Source organism: Trichosurus vulpecula, chromosome 6 (genome assembly GCF_011100635.1).
Source record: "Trichosurus vulpecula isolate mTriVul1 chromosome 6, mTriVul1.pri, whole genome shotgun sequence".
In the NCBI taxonomy this organism is placed as follows: Eukaryota; Metazoa; Chordata; class Mammalia; order Diprotodontia; family Phalangeridae; genus Trichosurus; species Trichosurus vulpecula.
Genome location: NC_050578.1, coordinates 108,881,651 through 108,904,921, shown reverse-complemented (window position 1 = coordinate 108,904,921; position 23,271 = coordinate 108,881,651). Strand labels below are relative to the sequence as shown.

Below are 23,271 nucleotides of genomic sequence, written 5' to 3'. Positions count from 1 at the left end.
GAAGGCTGTTTGCATGCATGGTAGGTATGTGGCACAGGCTGTTTCTGATTTGGGGTTTTACAACTTCAAACCAGTGCTGTTTGTTCTGAGAACGAATATCCCGCCTTTTACTGCCAGAAAATGCCTTCACTTCAACACCCCTCAACCTGACTTCAGCCTGAGAAGTGCTGAGTGAGGATACTTGATTCGGTTGAAGCCATAAGCAAAGATGAGGATAAAGTGTGACCTGAATACATAAATAACTGTGCAAATTCACTAAATCAGCATTACAACTGCCAGCAGGTCGGTGAAGAGGATGCTCCAAAGAGAAGCAGCCTCCCGATTATGACACATGAAATACTGATTATTTTCCTCCTCTACCAAGCCTTGAGAGACTCAAGGCACAACTCAGTTATAGTCCTTTGCATTTTAAGAGAAGACCCTTGATGGCCATTACTGTGCACACACAGAAGTGTGACTCCTTAGTCATAGGTACACTCCAGCAGAGCTGGGATCTCAAGATGGGTGTTTCCTCCAAAGCTATAAACTGCAACTCACTTCTGTCCAACTCTAGTACAGTTACCAGAGGGACTGTCTTTGTACCGGCTTTGCGGGAAGGAACCCGGGATGCTTGGCCTGGAGAAGGCCCAAGGGGGATAGGATAACTATGTTCCAGTTTTTCAGACCCTGTCAGATGGAAGCAGGGATAGATCTCTTCTGTTTGGCTTCAGGGGGCTGAACCAGGAGCAAAGGATGGAAACTGCAAAAAGACAAATTTAGGCTTATAGAAAAGCTTTGGTTTAGGAAAATCTTCCTAGCAATTAGAGCAGTTCTGAAGTGGAATGGACCACTTTAGATGGTGCCGAGTTCCCCTCCTTTGAGGTCTTTAAGCAGAAGCTGGATGACCGTTTTTAATTTTTCAGTTAACAAACAGTTTTTCTCTCTTCACCCTCCCCCTCCCCCCAGAAAAAGAAAGAAAAAAACAAAATCCTTTTAAACAAATGTGCATAGTCAAGTGAAACAAATGCCCATATTGGCTACGTCCAAAAAATGTGTCGCTCCTTCTGCAAATGTAGCCGGATGACCATTCTCAGGTATTTTAGAACGGGAATTCCTTTTGGATGTAGGTTGGGCACGATCACCACATTGGTCTCTTCCAACATTAACATTTTATGATTCTGCTTTCTAAGCATCAGCCCAGCTAAGTATGGAAAGGCTGACAACTTTGGCCATGGCAACCCATCCCTCAATGTCACAGAATCATAAAGGGTCAGAGCTTGAAGGTCTTAATCCAGCTTCCTTTTTCCTATTTTCGCCCACTACTAAACGGAGAACTATGGTTCCAAGAGGTGAAATGGCATAGCTGGTTAGTGTCAAAGTTGAGATTAGAACCCAGGTCTCCTGGCTACCAGGCCAGACCTTTCCCCACTATGCTAGGCTGCATACTGAGTATTCAGAATCACAGAATATTTTTGAGAATTAACAGGGACCCAGCAGCCATCTAGTCCAGCCAACATCTGAAAAAGAATCCTCAATATGATACAGCAGATGTGCTTAGCCAACTGTTCCTGAAGATCTCCAATGAGAGAGGACCCACAGCTCATGAGGCTGCCCAGCCCCGCTTTGAACACTTCAAGGAAGCTTTTCCTGACATCAAGCCTAAAGTGACCTCCTGGCAAATTCCATCCACTGTTCCTGCTTTTGCCCTCTGGGGTTAAGTAAAACAAATCCAATCCCTTTTCTATCACATGGTAGCCCTTCAAATACAAAATCCAGGGCTAACCATTCTTGGTAAATCCTCTCACCATTGGTTTTACTCTTCTGTCTCTTATCTCAAAACAAGTCACCACTTCTCCCAGAGCTGATGCTGGGTTACGATGTCATTGCTAGCCATCTGTTAGTTGAGTGGCCACATTGACCCTCTGTCTGCTTGTGGAAAGAATGTGAGATGTATGATGAAATTTGCAGTGACCGTCTTATTCAGTCATGTCTGACTCTTTGTGACCCTATTTGGGGTTGTCTTGGCAAAGATACTGGAGTGGTTTGCTATTTCCTTCTTCAGCTCATTTTACAGATAAGGAAAGTGAGGCAACAAAGGGTGCTGGGTTTTACACACTTTTCCATGCCATCTACCATGTCATATTTTTGTCCAGAGCAAGTAAGTGTCTGGGGCCAGATTTGAACAACAGAAGATTGGTCTTCCTGATTCTAGGCCTTGTACTCTACCCACTGCACCACTTAGCTGCCCAAAGCCATTGTGTTAATCTGGGTGAACGAGTGCTACCTGCTTAGCTCACCCTGGGGTCACCCGTGAGCAATGACGGAGACTGTACTAAGGAAGGTTGCACTCCTAGCTGACCAGTATAAATAGGAGCACTTTACCCAAAGTCAATTGCTTTCACAAAGTCCAATAACCCCAAGCAAAGCATCCTAGCATCCAAGGACTCCTCCTGATCAATAGCCCCTTGTGGCCACCATTCCCTGCCCAGATTCACCAGGTGGTGAATCACTCTGAGAAGGAGCTCAGAATAGCATCCGCAGGGTTATCTCGATCCTGGTTGGTATTGTTCTCTGTTTTACAGGCCCTCTGGCCTTTTATGAAAAGCTTTCCTAAAGAGAAAGGATAGAGGTCATTAGGTCAGCACCTTCCTCTCTCCTCTGACAACAGTGTGTTCTAGCAGTGCTCTCTAGGGGTGTGTGTGTGTGTGTGTGTGTGTGTGCGTGTATGTGTATATATATATACATATATACATACATACATACATATATATATATATATATATATATTTGTTGCACTGCTTGGTAAAGTGGTAAAGTAGTAAGTGTACTGGAAAATCAGAGTTTAAATGCTGCCTCAGACACTAGTTTTATGATCATATGGGCAAGGCACTTAAGAGATCTGCAACATTAACCTCTCTGTGCCTCAGTTTCCTCATCTATAAATGGAAACATAATACCTGCAGTACCTACCTTACAGGGGCAGCTAGGTGGCACAGTGGATGGAGGACTGGGCCGGTTGTCAGTAACTCAGTAAGACCTGAGTTCAAATACGACCTCAGACACTTACTAGCTGTGTGGTCCTGGGCCAATGACTTAATCGTTGTCTGCCTCAATCCATTGGAGAAAGAAAGGTCAAAACACTCCAGAATCTTTACCAAGAAAACTCCATGGATAGTACTGGTGTGCATGGGGTGGCAAAGAGTCAGACACGACCAAATGACTAAACAACAACCACCACCATCTACCTTACAAGTTTGTTGAGGCTAGAATGAGATAACATACAAAAAAGCACTTTGCAAATTGTAAAGTGCTCTACAAATGCTGAATATTATTATTGTTAATTGGCTTGCATCTCACTCATTTAGCTTTGTCTGACAGCAGCTGTTAGGACAGCCCACCACCATTTGCTCTTCGCATACTTCCAGCCCTGGCCACTCACGCTGAAAAAGTCTTGTGAAAATTCCCATCTCTTTTAATCTAATGTTTTATTTTCTTCCTGGCCTCCATTTCAAGATTCCCAGTAGTCGGCAACCACTAAGAAGTTTCTGTGCTCATACAGCCTCAGAGGGTGACTTCGCAGGCAGAGGCTAGGATCCCAGGATGTTAGGTCTGACTTAGAGAGGTATCTTAAGCTTTTATTTAGAGCAGGGCCCCCATATTACAGATGACAACACTGAGGATTAAAGAGACAACTTGCTCAAAGTCACTTAGCTGATTTGTGCAGAGCAGGGACCAGGATAACAGGCTCCTGAATGCCATTCCAATGATCTTGCCTAAAATGCCTTTAAAAAGCTCTCGATGAGGGGCTGTGGATGCTGGCAGCTCCTATCTCATCTCCATCACCTTCTTCCCTTCTTGTCTTCCATGGGGAGAGCCACAGAACAAACTCATAAGCACAGGCTGCATCCATTTTAATCAGAGAAGCCAGCTTTCACTCAATCCCACCTCTCTAGGCCTCGGAGACACGTCTTCCTGATGGCTGCTGACAGCATTTCTCCCACCAGTGCCTGTGAGAGGCAGCAAACAGAAAGCTGGGCCTGGGGTGAGGAAGACCGGGTTCAAATCTTTCTTGTAACTTTTGCTGGCTGTATGGGCACAAGCAAATCACCTTTCTGAGCCTGTGTTTCCTCGTCTGTAAAAACAGGGCAAGGCTACCCAAAGAACCTCTGCCATAGGGTGGTTGTGAGGGTCAAAGGAGATTCATATAATTAGGGACTCCAAGCTGGATGGGGCCTCAGGGGTCATTTAGAGCAACTTGCTCATCTACGAGTGAGGAAGCAGAGGAAGAGACCGTTCCAAGACCACTGAGGCTGTGAGCAGGAATCTGTACAGAGAGGCCCTCTAACTCCAACATCAGGATGCCCTAAATCAAAGAGCTTTGGCAAAAGTAAATTACTCTATAAATGTCAGTTATTAATATTACTGGAAGTGACCTCTCCCTCCTCACATTTCCCTCAGCATGTTACCTAGGGCTCTCCTTTGTATTTATCTTTTGCGGCATCCTAGTTACTTGTATACATAGCTCCTTCCTATCAGACTATAAGTTCTGTGAGAGCAAGTTTATGTCCCCGTATATAACCCAGGCCTCAGTCTCAATGTGTTTTTAATCTAATCCCTGATTTAATGTTCTCATAATATATTTCCGTGTTTCAGTATCATCATATCTGCTGTGGCATTTCCGGGGCCTTGTTCCCAGTAGGTGCCTAATAAATGTTGTGAAATGAACACAAGCAGCACCTGAAGAAAAGACAGGACCGTCATCCTCGTTGTCTTGGCAACAGAATGAAGGGTCTCCACGTCCACACTGGGACAGTAGCTTTTTCAAAATCAGAGAGCTTGGTCTGCAATATAGCTTTTAAGATATTAGCACTCCAATGGTGATACACTACATATTCCATGCCAAGTCCTATTGTGGAATCACCCGTCGTTGCTTTCTCTCACAGAAATCAAAATCACGCTTTGAATACGTTGATACCAGGAAAGATTTTGGTGTCCTTTAAACAGACATGGATTTTCACAATTATCCTTGTCCTCTGTACTTACAGACGAGTCTTGGTCTAACCCCTTACTTCTGCAGATATTTTTCACCGTTCCAAATTTCCTTAAAGCTCTTATCAGCTCCCAGATATTGCAATATTCATGTGACTACATTCAGTCTGAAATCTTTGGTCCATTCCCTGATCTCTTCTTGCCTCTCTCCTTCCTCTGGTCCCATCTTATGCCATTCTGTATTAATGCATCCTAACAGTGCTTTGTTACATGTGATTGTTTATGGAGGACTTAAAATTGCAAGACAACTTTGTTAATAAACACTCCTGCTTCCCACACTCTTCCACTTAATAAAAATTACTTGTTTACAGAATTTGACTCAAGCAGATGCAAAGATAAAATGTTTTGGCTTATGTGAAAGGTTCTGAGAGGGACCTCTAAAGTTTGCATTGTGGAGAAAATGGATCTGATCCCTTTTTTTTTTTCCTTCTTCAAAGGCAACATGACTAAGTGAATAGAGCTGGGGTCAGAAGTAGGGTTCTAGTCTGAACAGTCATTTAAGCACTCAGTGACCAAAGCAACATTAACTTAAGGCTGCAAATTGTGGAAGAGCTGCTAATCTACACTGGCAAAAAGAGTTTTCTTCACGGGGTTGCTGTGAAGTACCCATGAAATCATAGCTCTCCCTCATCCAGATCAAGCCTTTGCTTCTTTCAGGACTCAACCTACTGGTCCATGGCTGCCTGGGCTCCTTGGTTAGAGTACGGTGCTAAAAAGGGCGTGGTGAGGGCTTTGATTCTTATACATGTTAGTTAGCTTCATTGGGTTCCTAGGTTACAGAACATAATTCTATCTTTGTGAACTTTCTTGCAAATGCATGCCATGGTGGATAGCATGGAAAAGTGTGTAAGACCCAGTGCCCATCATTATCATTAAACCAATTGTTGCATCAGTAGATTTATCTCATATCTGGCAGATCCCAAAAGGATCCCTCTGAAACATTATATGATCCCTTCATATCAGGGGTGTTGAAACCTCTTTCATTTATGCAGATGGCTTAGTAAGGTAAGTCCTAAGGAGTTATATTAAATCCTAAGGAGTTACCTGAAACACACAAAAGTCTTCTTAACTGAAGTACCTCTATTCTGTATGTTAAATTGATCCTCTGTGCCAAGTTCTATGTATGTGTTTGTGTGTGTACGTGCATGCGTAGTCAGGAAAACTTGGTTCATATCCCATCTCTGACCCTTACTAGCCATGAGGCCCTGGGTAGGTCACTTATCTTCTTTGGGCTCTACCTGCCAAGCCATGAAAAGATTAACATTTGCATAAATGGAAGAAGTTTCCACACCTAGAGTTATCCATATACCTAGGAATAGTTATGGGACATGCATGCATATTTTTATAAGAAAAATCTAAAAAAAAGTAGAAAATTGGGGGGAAAATTTTATAAACAGTTTCTCGGATAAAGGTTTCATGCCTCAAATATATAAAAACTCTGTCAAATCTGTAAGAATACAAGTCATTCCCCACTTGACAAATGGTTAAAGGATATGAACAAGCAGTTTTCCAATAATTAAATAAAAATAATTTATAGTCATATGAAAAAATGTTCTGAATCATTGTTGATTAGAGAAATGCAAGTTAAAACAACCTTGAGATATCGTTTATCATCTATCAGTTTGGCTAAAATGACTGAAGGGGAAAGTGACACATGTTGAAGGGGATATGGAAAAATTGGGACACTGATTCACTGTTGGTAGAATTGTGAACTGTTCCAACCATTTTGGAGAGCAATCTTCAATTATGCTCAAAGACTTATTAAATGGCCTGTATCCTTTGGCCCAGCAATACCACTGCTAGGGCTATTTCCAAAGATGTTTAGGGAAAAAGAAAAAGAACTTATATGTTCTAAAATGTTTATAGCTGCTCTCTTTGTGGTGTCAAAAAAACTAAGGATTGCAGGGATGCCCATCAACTGGGAATTACTGAAAAAGTTGTAGTATATTATATGTGATGGAATACTACTGTGCTATAAGAAATGATAAGCCTGATGACCTTAAAAATAATGAAGAGCGAAATAAGCAGAACCAGGAGAACGTAGTATACAGCAATATTGTTTTAAGAACAACTTTGGCTGAATAAGTCATTTTGACTATTATAAATACCCAAATTAACTACAAAGGACATATGAAAGAAGAAGCTATCTGCATTCAGAGAAAGAATTGATAAATAGAAATATGTATAGAATAATTTTACACACACACACATTTGTGTCTGATGGTAGCCATCTCCAGGGCAGGGGGTATGGAGGATGGAAACATGATAACTTTATTATATATTTAAAAGGAACAGCAAGTTGTATATAATAGATTTGCACTTTCATCTTTTTTTATTCTACTATGTTATGGAAATGCTTATATTGTTTCATGAATTTAAAAAAGAGAAGAATCTATGCAATACTTAGTCACTTTTAATGAGAAGAGAATTGATTTTTCAGTTCTCAAAAAAGAATGTCCTCCCCCCACCAAAAAAGTGAGTCTAGGTAGCAGAGTATGTTGAGTTCTTGTAATGTAGAGTTACCCTAATGGGGAAAAAAATCTGATTTTGCATAGAACAAGTTTTCCACGTAAAATAAAATCTGTAAATTTTAAAGAATGTTTACAAGGAGAGAAATAGTAATGGCCTTCACCTGCGTGTAGCTACCTCCCTTCAAAACTGACTACCATTTCCAGGGCTATAGAACACGGGGAAAGAGTGTTTGTGTTCAAGTTAGATTTGCCTGGCAAACCCAGCTAGCGACCTAATCAGAAAGGACCATCCAGATTACAGTATTTTTTTTGGATCTCCACCTTCCCTAACACTAATTGGGGAAATCTGGAGTGTTAGCAGTAGAGTGATGTCCTGTAATATTTTCAGAGCTCAGGAATAATGATCCCACTCCATAGTCGAAGAGGAGCGGGAGAGAAAATGTAAGCAGAAAGAAGTTGTCCTTTCCCCTTGCTTTTACAAACCAGAAAAGAAATCAAGTACATTGAATACCAAAATGTCAATGTAACATTTTGGATACACATTGAATGATGGAAAAAATCAAATCATAACTTTGTAAACATAGATTACCTTTGATCTGTGGTGAAAATGAAAAACAGCAGCCCTGGGAATTTGAGCATTGTTACCATCTGCTTGTTCGGATGGGAGGCAGCATTGAAGAGAGAGCCAGCTACCTCTGCCTGCATGCTGGCAGTATGACCCTGGGCAAGTCACTTGATCTGACCTGTCTCTGGAGACAAATTATCTTAGGGTTATGTTGAAGAATAGAAATTGTTCTGTACTGGTGGAGGGAGTTCCCTTAAACCAATGACATCCCGGGTCCAGAATCTTCCCCCCACCACAAAAAAAGTTTATTTGGATAGATGTATATAAGGTATGGATTTCTTTTCCTTCGTGTATTCAAACTCCCCAATTTGATGGAGGCTCTGTATCTCGCCAGTTTCTCCTCTTTTTATAAAGAGATGTTGCACATGGGAGGCATTCAATACATCTGTCAATATTAGAAAATTTTTCATTGTTTAAGAAAAAGAGATATGATTTATGTAAATCGGTGCAAGTCATTTGCATAAATTTAGGACTGGAAAGTCTCAAGACTACATTGTGCTGTACCATTCTCTCCTACTACTACCTATGACTCTTCAAAGGTTCAACGTACTTTAGAGATATTATCTCCAGGAAATGCTTACCTCCACTCTTCATAGGGGAGGTGAAGGGGGTGTTATTACTTCCAGTTGACAAAGAACTCAAGGAACATATCAGGAGGCTAACTGACTTCCCGGGTGAGGGAGCCCAGCGTGGTTTAGCAGAAAGAATGTGGAATTTGAGTTAGAAGATCTGGGATTCCAGGTCTGGCAACGCCACTAATCAGATCACAGAATTTCAGATCTGAAAAGGACCTACCTCAGTGGTTGTTCAGCCCAAGAACTTGAAAGAGTCTAGTCCACAGAATAGAATTCTTTCTACAACCCACGTGACAACTGGTCCTCCCCCTTTGCTTACAAACCTCCCATGAAACAAACTCACTGAATCTCCAGACACCATCCACTTCACTTTGGGGGAAAGCTCTCACTAATTGGTGGGAAGTGTTCCCTCACATGAAGTATAAACCAGCCTCTTACTCCTCATGCCACCCCCATGCTCACTGCTCCACCTTGGCACACCACTAAATCTGTCTCATCAGTTCCCTAGCCTGATCAATAAAGGATAAATTCTACTGCAGTTCTAACAATCAATACTTCTACATCTCAAATCTCCATAGTTTTTAGCTTAGTCCTTCTGCAGCTCATTTTACAGATGAGGAAACTGAGGCTAACAGGGTTAAATGACTTCCCCAGTGTCACACAGCTAGTAAATATGTGGGGCTTCCTGACTCCATGACCAGTGTTCTATCCGCCGCACCACTAAGAGTGTCTTACTGTTTGCCATATCCCAATTTTGGGCAAATGCAAACAAATGTGCCACCTCAACATGGCATGCACAAGATTTCTGCATCTAATATTAATATGGGCATTCATAAATCATTCTTTTAGCATTAAAATTTTTCCGTGTTCTTATTTCAACAGCATACATCTGCTCAAGATCTCTCCTAAGTCGAAAATGTGGTCACATTCTAATCTTACTGGAGATAAAGTCAGGTAATACTCTTAGAGAGATGTACTTCTTTTTTTCATTTAAAAATATACACACATACATGACACCCTTAAAGGTCAATGGAAAAGCTTTTTACCTGCCAAGACCCAATTTAAGTGGCTTTTCCAACACCTGTTAATGATATCAAAAACACCACGGATGAACAAGGAACTGAATACCAAATCCCAAAGACTGATCCTGGCAAGTGATCAAGGATAGAAAAGAGAAAAAAAATATTTTTCAGTGACCAGCTTCACAAAAAGACCATTCTCTCTTGCCTGGATTACTACAATAGATTTCTAACTATTCTCCTTACCTCTCATCTTCTCCCCCACCCCATTTGTTCTATATGCCTAGACATATTCACCTTCCTAAAGAACAGTTCTGATAATGGTACACCCCTTGTTCAAAATCTCTAATGGCTACCCTCTGTCCATTGCTGCTGTTGCTGTTGGGTTTGTCCTTCATTCTCGATGATGACATGATTTGCAGTTGACTTTGATTTGAGTGAGGGAGGGCTGTGCGAGGTCACCAGCCTCACTTCCTCCTCTAGAGCCATCTGGGTCCAGTGATCAGATATTCACCAGGATGACTGGAGATGGCCCAGGATGCATTAGGAGACACCACTGTCCACTATGAACAAAGTCGAAACTCAGACTCCTTCCACATTTTAGTGTGAATCTATCTTTGAACACATTTCCTATTCTATGCTTGCTCTCTACCACCCCTCTAAGCCGGTCTGGACTCCAACTCACTATTCTGCCAACATTCCATAAGGTGATAAGCAAACAGAAGTCTGATGAATTCATAATCATTGTATACGGCATCACAACTAAGATATCATCAATACCTGCACTCCTTTCACTAGGACTGATTGTAGTCCATTCCCACCTTCTTATCCTTTTAAGTCCTCATCTATACTTTCCCATAAGTCCTCAGTGGAGGATCAGCCCAGCATGCTCAAGGAGAGGCCTTCCCCTCTTCCTTCTAGGTTATCAAAGATAGCAGCGTAACTGCTGGGTTATCCTGTCACCCAACTGGGCTGGCCACAGGTATCCTTCAGGATGTCTTTTATATCACCCCAGTCCCAGTCCTATGCCACGTCATGGTGTGGAGGTGACTAAGTTCTCATAGGCTACACCAGCAGAGCCTATACACTGGTACTTCCTAAGAAGCTTCAAGACTTGGGTTTGAATCCTGACTCTTATTACCTGGGTGATGTCAAGCAAGTCCATTAACATCTCGGGGCCTAAGTATTCTCAATATAAAATGAAGGATTTGTACTGAGTGTCTTCTGAGCTAAATCCAGAGACAGGCCCAGCTAAGTACGGGGGGCTCATCACCGGAAGGTCGGCCACCAGAGGAATGAAAGTCTTTAGGCAAGGAGACCCATGAAACATGACTTTAGTAAGCCCATATGTGGCATTAATGAGCCAATAATAAATTGTTAAAATAATTGTAATTGAAGTCAAATTTAGTGCTACTGCAGAACTTCATCATTGTTGGCTTGAATAAATACATTTTCAAAATGTATTTTAAATTCAATAGAAGGCAGAATGGATAGAGTGCCAAGCCTAGAGTCAGGAAGACTCATCTTCCTGAGTTCAGTCTGGACTCAGACACTTATTAGCTATGTGACCCTGGGCAAGTCACTTAATCCTGTTTGCCTCAGTTTCCTCATTTGTAAAATGAGCTGGAGAAGGAAATGGCAAACCACTCCAAGAAAAACCAAGAAAACCCCAAATGGGGCCATGAAGAGTAGGACACGACTGAAAAAACAACTCATCTCCTCCAGAGATTTTAGTCCAATACCTTGACACTCAGGGTAAACATGATATATGTCATTGATGGTGTCATCATAGAGTCCAGCTATGTGAAGAAAAAGTGTTACATAATTTTAGAGAAAAAGGGTAATTGCAAGTTCAGGCATTTTATGCCAACAACTCTATTTGCCCCTGCCCCATAATGAGTCCTCAGAATAGGATCAAAGTGGAAGAGGACATAAGCAAATAGACATGATACCAGGCAACAAGTACCATAGAGAGATGCATGTTGGGAGAGATGAAAAGATAGAGAAAAAACACCTCCAGCTGAGGAGTCAGGAAAAGCTTCAGAAGATGACACTTGAGGTGTCCCTTGAAAAATGGTCAGGGGGCAGCTAATACATATTGCAACACAATTCACTACCTACCAGTTCTATACCCTCTTCCCCTACATAGTTTAGACTTGGTGGACGTTCCAAGGCCATGTGTTCTAACACATCCTGTACTGCTGATCAGACATTATGGAGGCAAGGGACCATGTTTACCAGAGCTCAATGTCATGTCCTTGCTAAGTAAACCTCACTTTATTAGTTGTTGAATGAGCTATGAGGGTCTCATGCCATTCTTTTTTTTAAATTTATTTACTTATTTATTTTTGGTTTTCAACATTCACTTTTATAAGATTTTGAGTTCTGCATTTTCCATCCCTCCTTCCACTTCCCTCTTCCCAAGACAGCATGCAATCTGATATAGGCTATACATGTATGACCATATTAAACTTACTTCCACATTAGTCATGTTGTAAAGAAGAATCAGAACCAAAGGGAAAAACCATGAGAAAGAAACAAAAACCAACAAAAAAAGAAAATGGTAGGCCTTGATCTTCATTCAGACTTCATAGTTCTTTCTCTGCATGTGAATAGCATTTTCTATCATGAGCCTTTTGGAATTGTGTTAGATCATTGCAATGGCCAGAAGAGTTAAATCTAACAAAGTTGGTCATCATACAATGTTGCTGTTACTCTGTACAATGTTCTCCTGGTTCTGTTCACTTCATTCAGCATCAGTTCATGAAAGTCTGTTCAGATTTTTTTGAAATCCCCTTGCTCAGCATTTCTTATGGAACAATAGTATTCCATTACATTCATATATCGCAACTTGTTCAGCCATTCCCCAATTGATGGGCATCCCCTTAATTTCCAATCCTTTGCCACCACAAAAAGATCTGTTATAAATATTTTTGTACATGTGGGTTCTTTTCCCTTTTTTATGATCTGTTTAGGATACAGACCTAGTACTGGCATTGCCCAATCAAAGGGTATGTACAGTTTTATAGCCCTTTGAGCAGAGTTCCAGATTTTTCTCCCATCAATTCGCAATTTCACCAACAATGTATTAGTGTTCCAATTTTCCCAAATCTCCTGCAACAATTATCATTTTCCTGTGGTCTCATGTCATTCCAATATAGGACCAGCCTGATTTAGGCTACTTTATTTGTAAAAGGAAAAATAAAACCCACTAAAATGGTTTTCCTCCTTTTTGCAGATAAGTTATGAATATTTTTATACAGATTGGTCTTTTTTCTCTTCTTCTTAAGATCGCAGGGCAGAGGTGTCAAATATTAGGCCAGCAACACTTCTGCAGGAACCAGATTAAAATTTAACGGGAAATATTAGCAAAATACAATAGAATATAGATAATGTTACTATGTGGTTTTCTAAGTCAATATATAGCCCATAAGGATCCTTCTGTAGAGTTTACTGGCCCCCATTTCTATGTGAGTTTGACACCACTGGTTCATAGTATAGTCCTAGTAGTAGAGTCATTAATTTTCTAATCCTCGTCCCTTATGGCCCTAATGTTTTCCAAAAATATACCACCAGGTCAGTGCTGACCAGCACTGTATTAAGGTGCTTGTTTCTCCCCCACCCCAACATCATGGAATTTTATCATTTTTACCAACTTTGCCAATTTAATGGTACCTTAGAATTGTTTTGATTTGCATCTCTTGCTTTTAACAGAATTTCAACAATTTTTTTCAGGGAGTTATTTATAATTTGTGTATTTGCTTTTGAGAACTGCCTGTTCATAGCCTTTGAACATTTAGCCATTGGGGAAGGAACATTATGCTTCTTAGTATGAGTCAAGTCTTATTAAATTTTGGTCGATATATTTTTCTCAAATATATTTGCCAGAAAGACTTTTCCTCCATTTGTTTTTTCTCCCTTTTTGCATATCCTGATGTTTTTTTTGTTGTTGTTGTTGCTGTGCAAAAACTTATTTTTATATAATCAAAACCTTTCATTTTATCTCTTGTAATTGCTCGACCTTTTATTCGAGGTGATATTGCTCATCATTTTCTGTTATTTTCCTCTGTAATGCTTTGCAAATTAACTTGTACTCTGAAGCTGCCCTAGCCTGACATGTCTTGCTGTTTGGCAAAGACATCAACCACTTGCAGATCAGATGGGCTCTGGGTGCTTAAAAACCCTCCTCCCCATCTCATTTAGTACAAACTTGATAACCAATGACAAAGCAAAACACAAGAATAAAGAATATTGTACATGAAACCATGAGCTTCTTATTTATTCTTTGATTAGAAATTATAAATTAACTATAACAAAATAGCAATAGAACCATCCCCTCTTTTAAACTTTTTTCCCTCTGAATATTATTTCTGTATTTTTTTTTTTTTTGCTGCTCTTAGGTACACGGTTGTAGCCAATGTATATATTTTTTGTTTTGTTTTTCTTTTTTCAAGGAGGGAAGGCAAGGCAATTTGATTTAAGTGACTTGCCCAAGGTCACACAGCTAGTAAGTGTCAGAGGCAGAATTGAACTCAGGTCCTCCTGACCCCAGGGCCAGTTCTCTATTCACTGCGCCACCCACCTGCCCCTGTTTTCTTTAGTCTATATAGCAACATATGTCTTCTAGTATTACATTCGTGTATCTCCAAACATTGGATGCCTGGGTTTCTTGCTATTACAAATGATAATTTGTACAGATGGCTCTCTTTTTCCCCTTCCCCCTTCCCCAATCAATAACTTCTTTAGTGTACTGTATAGCCCTAGGAGAAAGTCTCCTTGCCAAAAAGATTCATAATTCTACCATCAGTCTTATAATGTGCCTGGCTATATTGGTTAAACTTCTCAAAGTAATGATCAAAATCAAAGTCAACGTCTTTACTTTTACCCATTTCTCATTTTTTCAGTCAACAGTTTTTATATAAAAGAGGTTAGGTTGAGGCTGTTTTAATTATAATGTCTATTCATCTTTACATTTTCTTTATCTGTTTATCTTTCCTTTATTTGCCTCTTTGAGGAGAACCAATAAGTTATCTTTCCATTTAACCGTAAGGCCTTTCTACTTTCTGGTTTCTTTTGTAATGATAATGTCAATATGAATATGAATTAGTTTCTTTAGTAGCATACCAACTCACTGGTCACATTAAAATCTTATATTAAAAGTATAAACAATTGAGAGCCAGTGCCTTTCATTCCAAAAAATGTTGGATTTGGAATTTTGAGATCTAGTTTTGAATCCTAAACCTACCACTGACTATTATGTGACCTTGGACAAGTTATAACCACTGTGGGTCTTAATTTCCTCATCTGTAAAGTGAAAGAAGCAGAGGTGATGAGCTATAAGTTCCCTTCAGGTCCTAACTTTCTAATCCCCTTCATTAAATTAATGTTTATAAAGGATGTAATCAAAGAAATGGATACGCAAAAAGATGGGCTGGCCACATGAGGAGAATAAAGGATAATCAATGAATAACTCACAGACTCTAGTAATATCCTTCTGATATCAAGAGAAAGTGAGAAAGGCTTCTAGAAGTCTCCCCAGGTTTGCCTGAATTCATCATCTTCATAATTTGTTATGACACAATAATGTTCCATTGCATTCATATACCATAATTCGTTCAGCTGTTCCCCAATGAATGGAAATCCAATTTGTTTCCAGGTCTGCATTATAATAAAAAGCGCTGCTAAAAGCATTTCTCTAAATACTACTTCTTGCCCTCTGTCTTTGACCTCTGTGGTATAAGCCTAGTGTGGCATTTCTGGGTCAAAGGTATTTACAATTTACTGACTTTTATAGTTCCAAATTGATTTCCAGGATGGTAGAACCACTTTAAACTCCTCCTACAGTCCCTCCAACAAGTGATATCTTCTCTTTTTTTTTTCTGTCATGTTTGCCAATCCAGTGGGTGTGAGGTAGAAGCTCAGAGTTGTTTAAGTTTATATTCATCTTATTTAGTGATCATGAGTGTTTTCATATATGGCTGTTAGTGTGGTGGAAAGCAGGTTGGATTTGGGGTTAGAGGACCTGAATAAAAATGTTGGCTTTGCCATTCTCTGAGACCCAGTTCTTCTTCTAGCTGGCCATACACGATCCCATGCTCCTCTGGGGATCAGTGACTTGGAGCTCCGGGATTCTGGAACTACAGAGCTCCTCCTGTATGTGCTGGGGAGCAGGCAATCTCTTTCTACAGAAATGATGAGTATTGGAGGGAGTCCAGAGAGAGAGCCATCGGGGGAGCACCAGCGCCTTAGGGAAAAGGTGTTCCAAAAGAATGACATACGGCTTAGCAATCTGACTCTAAAACCTTTCACCAGTAGAATTTTATCCCAAAGCAGAGAGTTTATTTTTGAAAGCTCTGTGCTGACCTTTAAAGGAACTTCCTGTAGTGCAACTAATAAAAGAATGGAAAGAACCTTGTGTTGGATCAAGTTACAACTGTCTGCCCAAAGTGCTGGAACATTTGGCTAACACTTGGAATGCGGTACTCAGTCGATGTATGGTTGGTCAGTCGGGAGACACGTGATATTTCTGTCTTCCTTGCCCATCCCCAGATTACCCTCATTCCCCCCTTCTCACCTACCCTGTCTTGGTTTTCATCGCCCTGCCAGGGTGTCTGCTCACCAATGTAAGGAGATGAGTCTCCCTTTTCTATCTGGTCCTTTTATGCCCTTGCAATTTACATTAGTTTTATTTTTTTAAAAGATAAGAATGTTTTACCTAGGGAAATCCTAGTTCAGTTCAATTCAAGAAACATTTATCCACTAAGTGACTTCAATGAGCCGTTCACTGTGCTAGGCTCTGGTGACAACAAAAAGGCCAGAATAAACCAGTCTCCACCCTCACGGATTCCATGTTCTATCTGAGGGACACGATATGTGCAGAGAGAAGTAAATACAAATTAATTTCAAGAGAGAAATAACTAAGAGCTGTGGAGGGACAGGGGTATCGGAAAAGGCCTCATAGAGGAGATGGCACCTGAACTCTGCTGTGGTAGGAGCTCCCAGGGATTCAAAGAACCAGACACGGTGGAACCATCCATGTACAGTTATGGAGACAAGAGACTGAATGTCACACATGCAAAAACCAAGCAGACCAGAGTGGAGAGAACAGGAGGGGAATAATAGGAATTAAGACTACAGAAGGAGATGGGAATCAGAGGGAGGGAATCAGTGCCAGGTATCCTAAGGGCAGCAGGGAGTTACGGAAGATTTTGATCAGGGGAGTGATCTGGTCATCTATGTGTGTTTTAGGAATAACAATTTCACATCAGTATGGAGGGTGGGTTGTAGAGGGGGAAGACAGGAAGACCACTTTAGACACTATCATAATATCCAGGCTAAGGTTGAGGAAGTTTTGAATTAAGGTAGAGATATTTGAAAAAATATGGAGAGAGAATCACCAAGACGGAGCAACTGAACAGATGTAGGAGCTGAGAGAAGACTGGAAGATCACAGCAATTTGGGAGCTTGGCTTCGTGGTCTTTCCTAAATCTCCAGTTACTATGCCTCCCATGCTGTTCCCAGTACCCTTATTTTTATTTTGTACATATTTTTAGACATATACTTCTCCTCTGATAAAATGTATGCTTCTGGAGGGCAGGGACTGTTTAACTTCTATTTTTGTATCCTTGGCACCTAGCACTGTGCCTGCTATGAAATCTTAAGCTAATAAATGCTTAGTGATTGATTAGCTGGGTGACTAGAGAGATCATGGGACAGCTAGGTGGTGCCATGAGCCTGGAGTCAGGAAGACTCATCTTCCTGAGTTCAAATCCAGACTCAGACACATACTAGCTGGGTGACCTTGGTCAAGTCACATAACACTATTTGCCTCAGTTTCCTCTTCTGTCAAATGAACTGGAGAAAGAAATGGCAAACCACTCTAGTATCTTAAAAAACCCACCAAAAACCATAATGGGGTCATGAAGAGTTAAACACGACTGAACAACAACAGAAAGATCATGGTACCCTTAACAAGAATAGGAATGTTTGGAGAAGGCATAGTTTTTTGGGGGAGGGGGAAATGTAATGGATTCTCATTTGGAAATTTCAAGGCTTGTTTCTTTTAGCTAATTGGGATGGATTTTTGCAAAAACAGGACCTTTTTCAGCAGGAATGGAAATGATTTTTTCTGATTATCTTTATGATGCTGTTGTTCTAAGTAGACAAGATTCCTTAGATGTTTAACATTTTTATCCAGGCTGGCAACTATTTTATAACATGTTATTTTAAATCATGTTTATTTCATGTAAACCATAGAATCATGATCTTGTGACTTCTTTGCTTTATAATTTTCTGGTGCTAATATGATGAAGTAAGGAATGCTAAAATGAGTCACCAGTGTTCAAACTCACTAGGTATAAGATGAGGTGGGAGTCACACTATTAATTAATATGTCCTAAGAATAGAGAGAGCTCTAGAAATGAGAGAACATGGGAAAATTCTTTTGAGTTACTAGAATTTTAAAAGTTATATGTGAACCTTCATTACATGCTTGCATACTAATAGAAGCCAGATAATATAGTAGATAAAATGATTCTGCCAACCTGACACGGTAGATAGAGCTTAGAACTTGGAGTCGGGAAAACCTGAGCTCGAATCCTACAGCAGACAGTTGCTATCTGGACAGTATACCAGTGCCATTCCAGGAAACTGAATCACTTCCATTTGAATTGTCTTAGAAAGCTTCTGAAGATCACTTGGCAGGATAAGGTACCAGACACTGAGGTCCTTTCTCAGACTAAGCTGCCAAGCATTCAAACTCTGCTTCAGAGAACACAACTCCAATGGGCTGGCCATTTTGTTCGAATGCAAAATGTACATCTGCCAAAAACACTGTTTTATGGAGAACGCACACAGGGCAAGCATTCATATGGCGGTCAGAAGAAGCAATACAAGGACACTCTCAAGGTCTCTCCTAAGAACTTTGGAATTGATTGTGTAACGTGGGAGACACTGGCACAGGACCGCTGAGCATGGTGTGCCCACATCAGAGAAAGTGCCGTGCACTATGAATAACACATAGCTCAGAAGAAGCTCAAGATGTGCAAATTTAAAGAATCCACCCCAAATATTCACACGGACTATTTGTGCCTGACCTGTGGTAGAACATTTCGAGTTCATACTGGTCTGATCAGGCACAGTCAGATGCACTGAAACTTGTCTCTAGCACAGTGATGCCATTTTGACCCGCTTCAATCATGAAGGACAACCAGCAACCTGCATGACCCTGGCCAAGTCACTGTGTCACCACTTTCTTATCTATAAAATGGGGATCATCATAGCACCTACTTCACAGGGTTGTTGTAAAGCGCTTTGTAAGCCTTAAAGTTCTATACTTGTATAAATATTAGCTATTGACTTTTGTCTTGTAATCCCTACACCATTCCATCTATACTGACTACACAAGCTGCATTATGATGATTCTTGACATATTTTTTGAGTTTGAAGGGACCTTAGGGATCAGTTAATCTAATCCTTCCTTTTATAGATAAGAGACCTGGGGCCTCGAGAAGTGAAGTCACATGGATATTCAAAAGTAGATCTGGGTTTGAACCCAGATTCAAGGACTGCCACCACAGCCAGCATTCTCCCCATCCTGCCACGTGGTCTCTCACTTGTAGTCATAAACCAATGTCCTATTTCCTAAATCTCTCGATTAGACCTATGAAGGAACAGAGAGATTTGGGGAGTGAGATGACATAATATACACTTCTCTATCATACAATCATGCTTTCTCTAGGATGAAACAACCTTAAAAAGAGTTGTTTTATTCTTTGTATTCGTATCCCCAGCACCTAATGTAGTACCTGACACCCAACACATAGTAGGCTCTTAATAAATGCTTATTGACTGCAACTTATTTTTATGCACAGTATTTTAAAGGTTTTTTAAAATGCTATCAACTCAAAACTAATTTTTTTAAAGTCCTATTGCCTGCACCTGTGGAGGGTATAGTGCAATTAAATTTGTTTGCTATTTATTCCATATACGTGCCTTATCTTTCTTCAAAACTGCTAGTTCCTTAACAAACAAAACCAAACCTCTCACTCTTCCCACCTCATACTTGTATTGTATTTCCAGTGCCTAGTATAGTCACATAGTAGGGACTTAATAAATGCTTTCTGTATGAACGGATATTTAGTATGGTCCATTCCGTAGACTTGAGTTCTTTTCATGCCACTTGGGGCCATCTTACCCTGCAGAAATACCATCTTCAATGGGTCATTCCTCTTATAAGAGTGGGGGAAAGAGGAGTGCTGTAAAAACTGCTGCCAGGTCCATCGCCTGCTCTGAGATGTGGCGCCATGGGTGAGGGATGTGTCAGCTCCAATTCCTTTCAGATCACTTCACTTGCTTGGGAAGGTCCTCAGCACCTTTGCCATAATTAATGACTGTCAGGGTGTAGGAGGCCAATCAATACCATGTTAATTTTCATCAATGCAGCAGAAGTAATGCCCCAGGGGTGGGATGGAAATTACATTATGTCTTAATGGAGAGAATTCTGTTGTTGCTGATTTCTCGTGTGGGTGGAATCTATGACAAGCCTTCCTTCCCTCTCAACACATAAGCTTTTAAAATCTTAACTGATCACTGTAGACAAAGAGGTGAAAGTAATCCGTCATTTTTAAGTAAGCAAAAAACCATTATTTCAATCTCTGAGTTCCATAATTCACAGGGGAAAAACTCTCAACTATTCAAAGGAAGAGACCATATTATGTGATGCAAATCAAAGATGACACATGCTCAGGGGGGTCATCTTGTCCTTTATCAAATACATGGAATTGAAGTGGAGAGGCTGATGTTGGTGAATTGTTCTTTTCAGCTATACTTAGACATACAAGACATCAGAGTCAAGAACATAATCTTTAGTATCTAAAGACGTCAAATGATTACGAAAGACAGACTTGAGAAATTTTGTTTCTGCTTCCTCCTGTGGACTTAACTAAGCCCATTTGGTCATTATTTTGAAATTCTAAGAAGTAATTCAGAGGTCTTTCCACTTCAAGGGGATGCATTCAGAAAAATATACACCATTGCTTTCCCCTGGCATTGAGCTACAAGACAGGCTTATTTTCAGGGCTGGGAGAGAAGGGTTTGCCTCATTTGGTTGTATCTGTGTTCCAGAAAGTTTGTCCTTCTGTTTCTAGCATATTTTTCAACAATGACAGACACACAGGAAATAGCATGCATGTCACTGAGAAAATTAAGCTCAGAGAAGGGCATGGACTGGTGATTCAGGAAAAAAGGGAGATAATAGATGGGCAGCCTAAGTGTTACACTGGTACCTACAAAGAATAAAAAGACCAAATGAGGGCCCCTAACGTACTGACAGATCATCACTGGAAGCTCAGTGGGAAGGGGGAAAGGATAGCACCAGATGAGAAAGCATCAATGGATTACACCCTGCCCAGTTGGAGGAAATGACCATATGGATGAGGGATTGAGGTCCCTCAAAGTAATCACTGAATCATAGGATTATAATTTAGAGTTAGAAGGGACCTTAATGGTTAATACCTTCAATTTACAGATGAGGAAACTGAGGCCAGGATGTTAAGTGACTTGCCTTATGGTAGTAAGCTATAGACAAGAAGTTGAACTCCAGATCCAGCAGACTTTCCATTGTGCCACTCTGAGGCTGCCTCCCATGTGTCAAGTACTAGGCTGGGTTCTGGGGATTCTGAGACAAAAAGGAAATAATTCTGCCCACAAGGGGTTCACCTGAGGGAGTTAAACATTGGCACATTTATCACTGTTTAAAAGGAGTTCAGTTTATGTGGTCTCAGTCATTTTATGGGGAAAGCAGTCTGGTTCCAGAGAGTTCCTAGGCAATCAGGGGTTAAATATTTGGTGAAAACTACATCTTTCCCTCTCATAGGTGAGCAAGTTATTAGGAAAAGGTAAATCTTAGGAAGAAGACAGGAGTTAAGTGACTTGGCTGGGAGCATTCCAACATTGGTGTTAGTGTGAGGACCTCAATGTAAGAACCAAGTTTTTTTCCTCATGTACCAGCGAGTCTATCTTTCATCACTGGGGTAAAAGAGCCATAGTACATCTATACGAAATATCTTTCCCAAAAGCTGCTTTTCAAATCTCTTCAGAGACTTTTCTTTGCTCTTATGAAACCCGGGAATATAAAAATTACACCTGAATGGTTCCATAAGAGGGGAGGAGAGCCACCTTTTTTGGGTGGAAAACTCATGTATCAGTATCATTCCTAGCTCTTCAATTGGCTTAAATAAAGGCAGCCATGGTGAAAAGCAGCTATTTGAAAAGGCCTTAGAAAAGTACCATGGTATCCTTTAAAGGGACTGAGCTAATATCATCATCATGATAACCAGAAGCTGACCAGTTTGTGAATTGCTCATCTCCTTCTCTGCCCTCACTCGGAGAGCACTGAAAAGATTTTCAAATTGATCAGCAAGAAGTTCTTTATGAATCAATACATATAATAACACCCCCTACTCCGAGTACTTAATAGAGTCAGCAACATAATTTAAGTTGAGCAAGTAAAGTGATTTCCCAAAGGCATAACTGCCGGTTTATTTCAGTTAACCAATAAAAAGAAAACAAATACATTCAGTAATGCACTAAGTATATGAGAATGTCTTTGTTGGGTTATTTATGAGGACCCCAAACTCATCTCTATGAAATAAGATTGTAGCATTACTTAGATTTATTTCTCTTTCTTGCAATTTGCTTTAATAGATGTGGATGTTTCTAGAACAAAACTCAAGCAAAATTCTATCACAAAGAGGTAAATGACAGAAAGCTCCCCATGTATATTAAAATATTCATAGTATCACTTTTAGGGGTAGGACAAGCCTGGAAACAAAGTAGGTAATTAGAGAACAGCTAAATAAACTGTGGGATATAAATGTAGCAAAATGTTATTCTACTACAATTGGTAAATTGGAGGAACTCAGAGAAAGATGGGAAGATACGGATAAACTGAAGCAGGATGAAGAAAGCAGAACTGGAGAACAATATACACAATGATTAGTAGACCAGCAGACAAGAACATCCTTGAGAGCAGGGTGAGGGTTGTTTTTGTTGTTGTCTTTATCTCCCTACTAGCTAGTACAATGCCTGGCATATGAGAGGCACTTAAGAAAGACTTGAATTATTTCAGTAATCTGAATGCAGATGATACCATGGAAAAAAATACTGGTGAAGTCAAAGAACCAAGGTTCAAATCCCAACTTGGATGCTTACTATCCTTGAGACCCCAGACAAATTATTCCACTTCTCTGGGACCCCATTTCATCATTTGGAAAATGAGGTATTTTTAATAGGTTATATATGTGTAATCATATAAAACATATTTCCTTATTAATCATGTTGTGAAAGAAGAAACAAACCAAAAGAAAAAAAATGGCCAAAAAAAAGTGAAAAAATAGTCTCCTTCAATCTACACTCAGACTCCAGTTCTTTCTCTGGATGTGGATAGCATTTTTCATCATGAGTCTTTTGGAATTGTCTTGGGTCACTGTATTGCTGAGAAGCGCTAAGTCACTCACACATGATCATCAAACAATACTGTTGTTACTGTGTTC

At 40.3% G+C, this 23,271-nt stretch overlaps 1 protein-coding gene across 1 annotated transcript in view; it reads right to left on the bottom strand.

Moving 5' to 3' along the window:
* Window positions 1-23,271, bottom strand: part of ZNF827 (zinc finger protein 827) — a 256,024-nt gene that overhangs the window by 33,103 nt on the left and 199,650 nt on the right. The gene's annotated exons all lie outside the window — the stretch shown is intronic.